Source organism: Danio rerio, chromosome 5, assembly GCF_049306965.1.
Source record: "Danio rerio strain Tuebingen ecotype United States chromosome 5, GRCz12tu, whole genome shotgun sequence".
NCBI lineage: Eukaryota > Metazoa > Chordata > Actinopteri > Cypriniformes > Danionidae > Danio > Danio rerio.
The window spans coordinates 34,553,027-34,560,958 of NC_133180.1; the positions used below are offsets into that span (position 1 = coordinate 34,553,027).

The 7,932-nt window shown below is 33.1% G+C and overlaps 1 protein-coding gene and 1 long non-coding RNA gene across 2 annotated transcripts in view; one reads left to right on the forward strand and one right to left on the reverse strand.

The window, feature by feature from the left end:
* Window positions 1-4,747, reverse strand: part of si:dkeyp-72a4.1 — a 55,741-nt gene extending 50,994 nt beyond the window's left edge. Inside the window, exon 1 of the mRNA NM_001128374.3 lies at window positions 4,517-4,747. The gene's annotated coding sequence lies outside the window, so the exon portion shown is untranslated. The remainder of the gene's footprint in view (window positions 1-4,516) is intronic.
* A 360-nt stretch (window positions 4,748-5,107) lies between these two features.
* Window positions 5,108-6,770, forward strand: LOC137495605 (uncharacterized). The gene is made up of 2 exons (XR_011015526.1): window positions 5,108-5,283; window positions 6,387-6,770. It is a non-coding gene; the product is annotated as an uncharacterized lncRNA (long non-coding RNA).
* The last annotated feature ends 1,162 nt before the right edge of the window (window positions 6,771-7,932 follow it).

Consider the following 7,932-nt stretch of genomic DNA (forward strand, 5'->3'; position numbering starts at 1 on the left):
GTGTTTCTTTGTGTTACAACAACAGACACAAGTTTTCTCCCTGAATGCTATTGAACATTAAAGGATTAGTTCACCCAAAAATCTAAATCTTATTAATTATTACTCTCTGACAGCACCCTGATGGTCCTGACTAGTGTAAAAAATACAGATATATATACACATCACTAAATATTGGTACTCAAATTAGGGCTGGGTGATTTGGCCTAAAATCATAATCTCAATTAATTGAACTTTTTAACTCGACTACGATTAATGAATAATTATTTAAACTTTTTTTTTTTACCCTCGTAGTCCACTGGTAAGTTTGTACAGTAAATATGCTCACATACTACAAGTGAGAGATTTTAGAATGAAGGATGCATTACTTGATTTTAAAGTAATCAAAAAGGAAACACACACAATCTATAATTATTTATTGAACTTCAACATTAAAAAACTAAAATGGAAAAAAAAAAAAAACGTTGCCTAAAACCAGCAATCACTCTTTATTATAAAAAAGTTAAAATAAAGAACTTGCACTTCTGGAAACAAATTCGATTATTAATATTATGTTTTTCATTTTAAAAGTAGAAAATAAACAGTATCTCTTTAAAATAAAATAACTCTTGCATATCCTGCAAATAATATTTTAACTTCAGAAAACAAAGATTTTAAATTTAAATAATTGTATTGTAATGGAAAATATGCCATCTCACAGCATGTCTGGCGCAGCTTCAAATCATCATCAATGTAGTGCAAACGTGCAATGTGTAGTTACATGTTTTGAAAGGTGCGCAGGTATGCGACCACGCGAAGGCTGCGCTGGACAATACCTGTGCATACCCAAAAGTAATTGGAAAAAAAAAAAACCTGGAAAAATTTGATCGATTATAGGTTCTGAATGCCGACTTAGATTGCATTTCTATAAATCGCCCAACCCTAACTTAAATCTTTAAAACGATACAATCTTGCTTTCGGTTAGTATCGATACAGGCTTTGCTCCTCTCTTCTCAACAGCCAGGAGTTGAATAACCATCAAACTTATTTTATAATTTAACACATGAAGATATGATTACAATATAATATGAACACATTCTCTGTTGGCACACTCTCTCTTCCTGCTGCCTGATATTAATTAAGATAACATTACACTAATTTTGTTTATTATATTGTATTTTGGAATTAATGACTGCTGACATACCCCATATAAAATGTAATTTTACTTGAAAATGCAAAACAATATATAGTTTAGCCATTTTTTGTTCTTTTTACTTCATTTGAATACTCTTAATATTGTGGAATTTGTTAATATTATGAAAATGATATTGATATTTTTCAAGGTAACGTATTAAAGCTGGACATTCCAGCATCATGACAACACTAGCCTCGAATTTTTCATGTTTTAAAAGAAAAAAGAAAAATACCCAAAAACATTGTGAAAACAGTCCATGTGTCTTCAGACATTTAATCGGACTATTAAGTGACACTGAGAATATGATTGTGCACACAAAAACAAAAACAACTTCGTTTAACAGTTTTTTCTCATTATCTGTATAGGGTGTACATTCATGACCACTGTGCACCTACTGTATGTAGACCCCAAATGTCCACACACAACTTTTAAGTTTAAAACAAGGCACAGGGACATCAGTGATATAATATACAGTACAGTATATCTGCAAAACAACGCAGTGTTCTTTGTTTTATGTGCCCACAAATCTATTCTCGTAGCTTATATTGTGATTGAACCAGTGATAGCATATGGTCCATTTTGAGCATGTTTTTGGTAATTTTCTCGGTCATATTTCTCTATAGAGGATGAGGGAGCTCTCAGGTTACACCTAAATGTCTGGGCAATGATAACATGTAGGCTACACGGGTATTTTTTGTAAGCAGCGTTTTTATGAGCATAATTTTAATTTTTGGGCGAACTAACTTACACTAACCATCTTCCGTACACTTTTCGCTATTCAGCGCATTTAAACGACCCCTCCTCTGTCATTCAAAGCCAGATAAGCATGTTGTGTGTTCATTCACTGGGGGAATACCTATTACACAATCCAAATCTAGATTGATGTCTTTTGGACCAGTAGTTTTTGAGAAAAGATTAGAAAAGTACCGTCTTCGCATGTGTAAGGAAGATGATAGGTATTAACGGTGTTCCGTACACAACAAAAATATGTTCCGTACAGGGCGCATAACTTTAATTCACTGGCAAAAATGGGCATTGTTTGAAGTCCTATAAAAAACATATGTCAGAATATACTATTGTTGTGTTTAGCTTGAAGTTAATGATATATTTAATAACTCTTTTATGAAAGTTTTAAATTAAATAGCTTCACAATCATTTAATTTTTATATTATGTTTATTTTATAACAGCATGACAATTTAAAATATTAACACATTAAATTCATGCAAATTAACGCTAACTTGACTGACCTTTTATAAATATAAACATCATCACTGCACAAAGACGACCCAAACAGCATTTGCAGCCTCTCTCTCATAGGCTCTCTCTGGCGGAGAGCTGCGTCATGCGGTCATCACTCACAACTGACGTTTAAATATCCTAATTTTAAAGCATTTATTCAACAAAAGATTATTTATTTAACAATTTGTGATAACATAATATTTACTTCATAAAGACAGTAATATGCATGTGTGATGCATAAATTAAATGCAAATGCAGTCATTGCTTTAAATGTCTCCCCTCCCAGGTGACACTGGCACTTAAGCACAGTCTATTTTCAAGCGCATTAGGTGGACATAGCAAACTTACTGAATTTACTCGGAAACATAAAGTAGGAAGGTCTCTGTAACGCTTAAGATTGAAAGAGTGAGAAATAAAGATTAAACAAATATATTGTAGAGTGGTGCAATTAATCGAAAATCCGATTTCGATGTCGATTAGGGCTTGTAACGATTATGAAGAATCATTAATTAAGATAAACGATTATTCCATTATTTACCCCCCCCCCTTCCAGTTCTCCTCACTTGTTGCTCTTAAAAGCGCGAAAGACTGCATGCTTATGTGTGTGCAGCGCGCAGACAGTCAGAAGCATGTGGTCTGCACTTGGTCTCATTCGCACACTGTGACGAGAAGAGTGCAGACATCTAAAGTCATCTTAACGTGAGCGCCAAATAGGTGTCAAAACGCGGTGCTTAGTGTTTATTCATATTAACCCTCATTTTGTAATAAGGATCAAAAGACACGTGAAAGCAAAACCATTAAAGTAACAGCGCGCAATTCTTACTGCCGCCTTTTTTATCATTATTAATAAAACAATGAGAAAATCCCTCAGTGCTCTTGACTGAAGACTTTTGTAGCTAAAGTGTTTTTCTTACAGTGAAGATGCTTAAACCACAGTTTGTTTCATATTTTTATTCCATTGTATTTATTTCTCTTTCCTTTGCAGGGTGGAAAATAACTGTATATATACAGTTGAAGTCAGAATTATTAGCCCTCCTGAATATTAGCAAGCCTTTTCCCCCAATTTTTGTTTCATGGAAAGAAGATTTTTTTCAATACATTTCTAAACATAATAGTTTTAATAACTAATTTCTAATAACTGATTTTTTTTTCTTTGCTATGATGACAGCACATAATTTTAGACTAGATATTTTTTAAATACAAGCATTCAATTTCAAAGTGTGATTCAAAGGCTTAATTAGTGTAATAAGGCAGTTTATTGTATAACAGTAGTTTCTTCTGCAGACAATCAAAATATACATTGCCTAAAGGGGCTTATAATATTGACCTTAAAAGATGTTTCTTAATATTTAAACCTGCTTTTATTCTAGCCAAAACAAAACAAATAAGCCTTTCTCCAGAAGAAAAAATATTAAATACTTTTAAAATTCCTTGCTCTGTTAAACATAATTTGGGAAATATTTCTTTAAGAAACAAAAATTCTGAGGAATGCTAATAATTTTGACTACAACTAATAATCGTTCGGAATAATTACAATTATGACAAAAAATAATCGTAATTACGATTTTTCCCAAAATCGAGCAGCCCTAATATATAGCTTGCCTACGACCCGTAAGTATTTATTCAGAGATCAGCGTTGAAAGGTAACGTTAATATGTACGGAACATTGTTGTGTACGGAATATGGTTAGTCTACAACGTTTACATTTTAATTTGTGATATTTTGAATCTGAGGACAGTAATGAAAAATAGCAATATTTACTTTGATACTTTAAAAAAATATCAATAATGTTATTTAATGTAATGTGTGCAAAAGTACAAAAAACAACAACGTTAAAGTACTTTGTTTAGTGTTTCTAAAGTGATTCACCGCAAACGCTACTGAAGTTAGAAAAGTGTGTGGTATGAAACTTTAGAGACGGTCCCTAAATGTTCAAATACCAACTGTCCACCATTAAACCAACTTTATGTAATTAATGTCCAAAAATGTTTCTAAATTCGACCGTATACATAAAGGTTAAAACACACGTGGCAAACGATACAGAATTTACACATCTTACTTTTAAACAACGATATCTGACAAAAGATACGTTAACGTTACGTTACCATTTTCTCCTTCCTCCAATGTTCCAGTCAGCGTGCGTAGTGAAGAGATTTCGCACACTTTCCTCCATAATTATCGCAATTTCGCATTTCAAACGCATGTACTGTACGTGATGTTTCATCGGTGCAGTCTGAAAATAACGAGTATTTTACCGGATTTAAAAAATAAATAAAAATCTGCCTCACAGAAGCCACGAAAGTACATACATCGTTGGATCCGCCCCCTATCAGAGTGAAATGATTGACAGTCACAGCCTCCAATTAACGCAAGCGGATCGTAACCGTGACACCAGGGAGTATTTTTAACGCAATTATTATAAACATTCTGTTTTGTTGTTGTTGTTTGTAGAGTTTTGATATTCTAGCTTAGTCATATGGTGATACCCAATGTCAGTTTGCATGATCAGTTATTAATTCTGTTCCTTTTGATGGGCTGACCATGCAGTGCAGTGGGCTGTTTATTTATTTCATAATAAAGGCACGTGTTCTTAGCATGCAAGTGGAGTTTTGCCTAAAACAAAAGTTGTCAATGGGCTATATGCACGCATTACTTCCGCGTTTTGTCTAAGGCCGCGGTCCAGCTTCCGGTCTGGTGATTTTAAGCGGAGGTGAACAGTATGGCAGAGTCGTCAATATTTACTCGCTGTTTGCGAGTAAATTATGGTCAACGATGTGCAAATGATTGTCCGGATGTGCTCTACAACACCGCAGAGCAAAGCTTGAGAAGGGTTTTAAGTTGTATGCATCTTCCTACCTGTGCAATTATGAAGGTAAGTTCAGCTAGCCTGAAGGCTAACTTTAGCGTTAATACTCTTACGATCCGTCCATCTGCAGCTTTATCACGTAAGTAAAAATAATCATATGTGTACGTAATTCTGTCTCAAAGTGTCAGGTTAAAACAGGGCAGGAATAAGATCTCAGTGAGAGCTCATTACTACCGATAGATCTATGAAGAAATCTTAGTCTCCTCACCAGCTGAGAGTAGGACAGCATACATGTGAAATTCTGTCCCATTCATACTTTTACTGTTCTAAAGTGACCACCACTGTTCAGTTCGGATAATTACAGAAACACAGATGCTGTCTTAGCTTGTAAGCATGATTATTGAGCAAGATATATTAGGAATAAAATAATACAATGCCGTTCCATCCACAACAGACAAATAGCACTGTCAATGCTGAGATTTATTGCTGAAACAGTGGAGATGACAGATGCAGTGTAACAGTGTAGATAGCATGCTTTCTATTTAGTCGATAACATTGTAATTAAATGGGAGGGTGACCCAAAACAATAAGGTGTCATTAGTTAATTTCACATCAACAATTTGTCTATTTCAATATTTATTAGTTTTTTACATTAATGAACAAATGCCTATTCATTGTGCTTGTTAACTCACAATGTAATAGCTAATGTTAACAAGCATGACTTTGGATTTTTATTTATTAGTAAATTAGTTTAACAATGTTAAATATTAAATAGTTATTTTAATAGTGAGCAAATACATTAACTAATGAAACCTTATTTTAAAGTGTGACTAAAGGGAGCTACTTTTAAATCATTTAAATTAATGATTTACTGTGTAGTTTAATCTGATGATATTGCTGCAGATGCCTTTAAAAAGAAGATATTTTGAAGAAAGCTGAAAACCTGTAACCATTGACTTTCATAGTATGAAAAAGAACTACTATGAATATCAGTGTTTGCAAGTTTCCAGCTTTCTTCAAAGTATTTTTGTTTGTGTTAAACATCAGAAAGAAACTCAAACAGGTTTGGAACAAGTGAAGGATGAGGAAATAGAATTTTCAGTTTTGAGTGAACTGCCTTTAATGACTCTCTTTAAAAACCTATTAATATTCTTGTTTCTGTTTTCTAGGTAACATTATGAGATTCAGAGCTAGAAAATTTTATGTGTTACTCCATCCTGTAGCGGACATCCGTCAGAAGATCCATGCCATCGTCTGCTAGTTAATAGCTCCTGCTCTTGTGTGGCTGAGAGTGGGATATGCAAACATTTGGTTGCTTTGCTTTTCCAGACAGCCCATTACTCTGAAATGTGTAATGTGAGTTGTCACATGAACAATTGTTTGGAATGGATCAATTATGTGTTAAGTTCCATGAAACAGATGGGTGTTTATTTACGTATAAGCCCAAATACCTCTATGCACAAGTTACAGAAGAAGCACCTGATTCAAGAAAACAACTGATTTAATGTCATTTTTTTCTGTTCATCTGAATAAAATATTTTTTCAAAATGTTACTTTTTTTGACAATTTTTATTTCAAATTACATACAGTGAATTATATTTTATATGTACAGTAAATAAAATAAAGGTCTTTATTCTGAATTGAAAAATTGCACTTAGAAAGTAGCTTAAGAAATGTTTATGTATATTAATGTTCATTTTTTTTTACTTCAAAGGCAATGAAAATAAATTATTATTTGCCATAAAAGCTCCTTTCTTTAAATGTCTGCATCCGGTTGGCACTCGAGCCTCGATCAGTTTGCTAGACTGAAATTGTCAGCTACACTCTTGTTTTTTTTCTGTTTCTGTAAAATTCTCACGTTTAATATCAACAACCCACCTCTTCTGCACGACTTTGTCTTTTGGAAACATGTGGAAACTAAGGTAAGAGTTCAATTTTTGACACTGTGCATTGCTGAACACAGCAGTGGTATCTACAAGTACTGTTCTCACGTCTTTGAAATGACACTTTTAAACGTTTAGATGTCATATTTATGTAGCTGACATAAACATATATAAGTGGGCTATAATGGCATAAAACATTAAGACAACTGTCCAAAACATTACAAGTTTTTATCAGTAGCGCTCCTGTTGTAGCACTGTACTTTACGATCGGCGGAAGTAGGCTCGGGGTCTTAAATTCTACCGGAAATGCGTCACGCGCCGCCGTGCATAGAGCCCATTATTTTTTGACATTATTTTGTCAATAAAAAAGTCATTTAACCTGCTATTACTAGCAAACTGTTGACAAATTATTGAAACTGACAAATTATAGATAACAAATGGTACTATAAAAATTGTTTTCTTTCTTTTATATTTTCTTCACTAATGATTTGGAAAGTTTCTTGAAATTAAGTTTGAGTGATTTTGTTATTTCGTTCAATTAAATTAAATTCTATGTCCAACTTAAAAATGTTCTTGGCAATATTTCAAAAACTTAGGCTTTGAACAGATCTGCACTTGAAGTCAACATTATTAGCCATGTTGAATTTTTATTTATATTTTCCGAATGATGTTTAACAGCTCAAGGGATTTTTTTTACGGTATTTCCTTTAATATTTAGTTTAGTTTAGTTTAAGTTTAGTTTGGCTACAATAAAAGCAGTTTTAATGATTAAAAAAAATTAAAATAAAAAGTTAAGGTCAATATTATTAGCCCCCTTAAGCAATGTTTATTT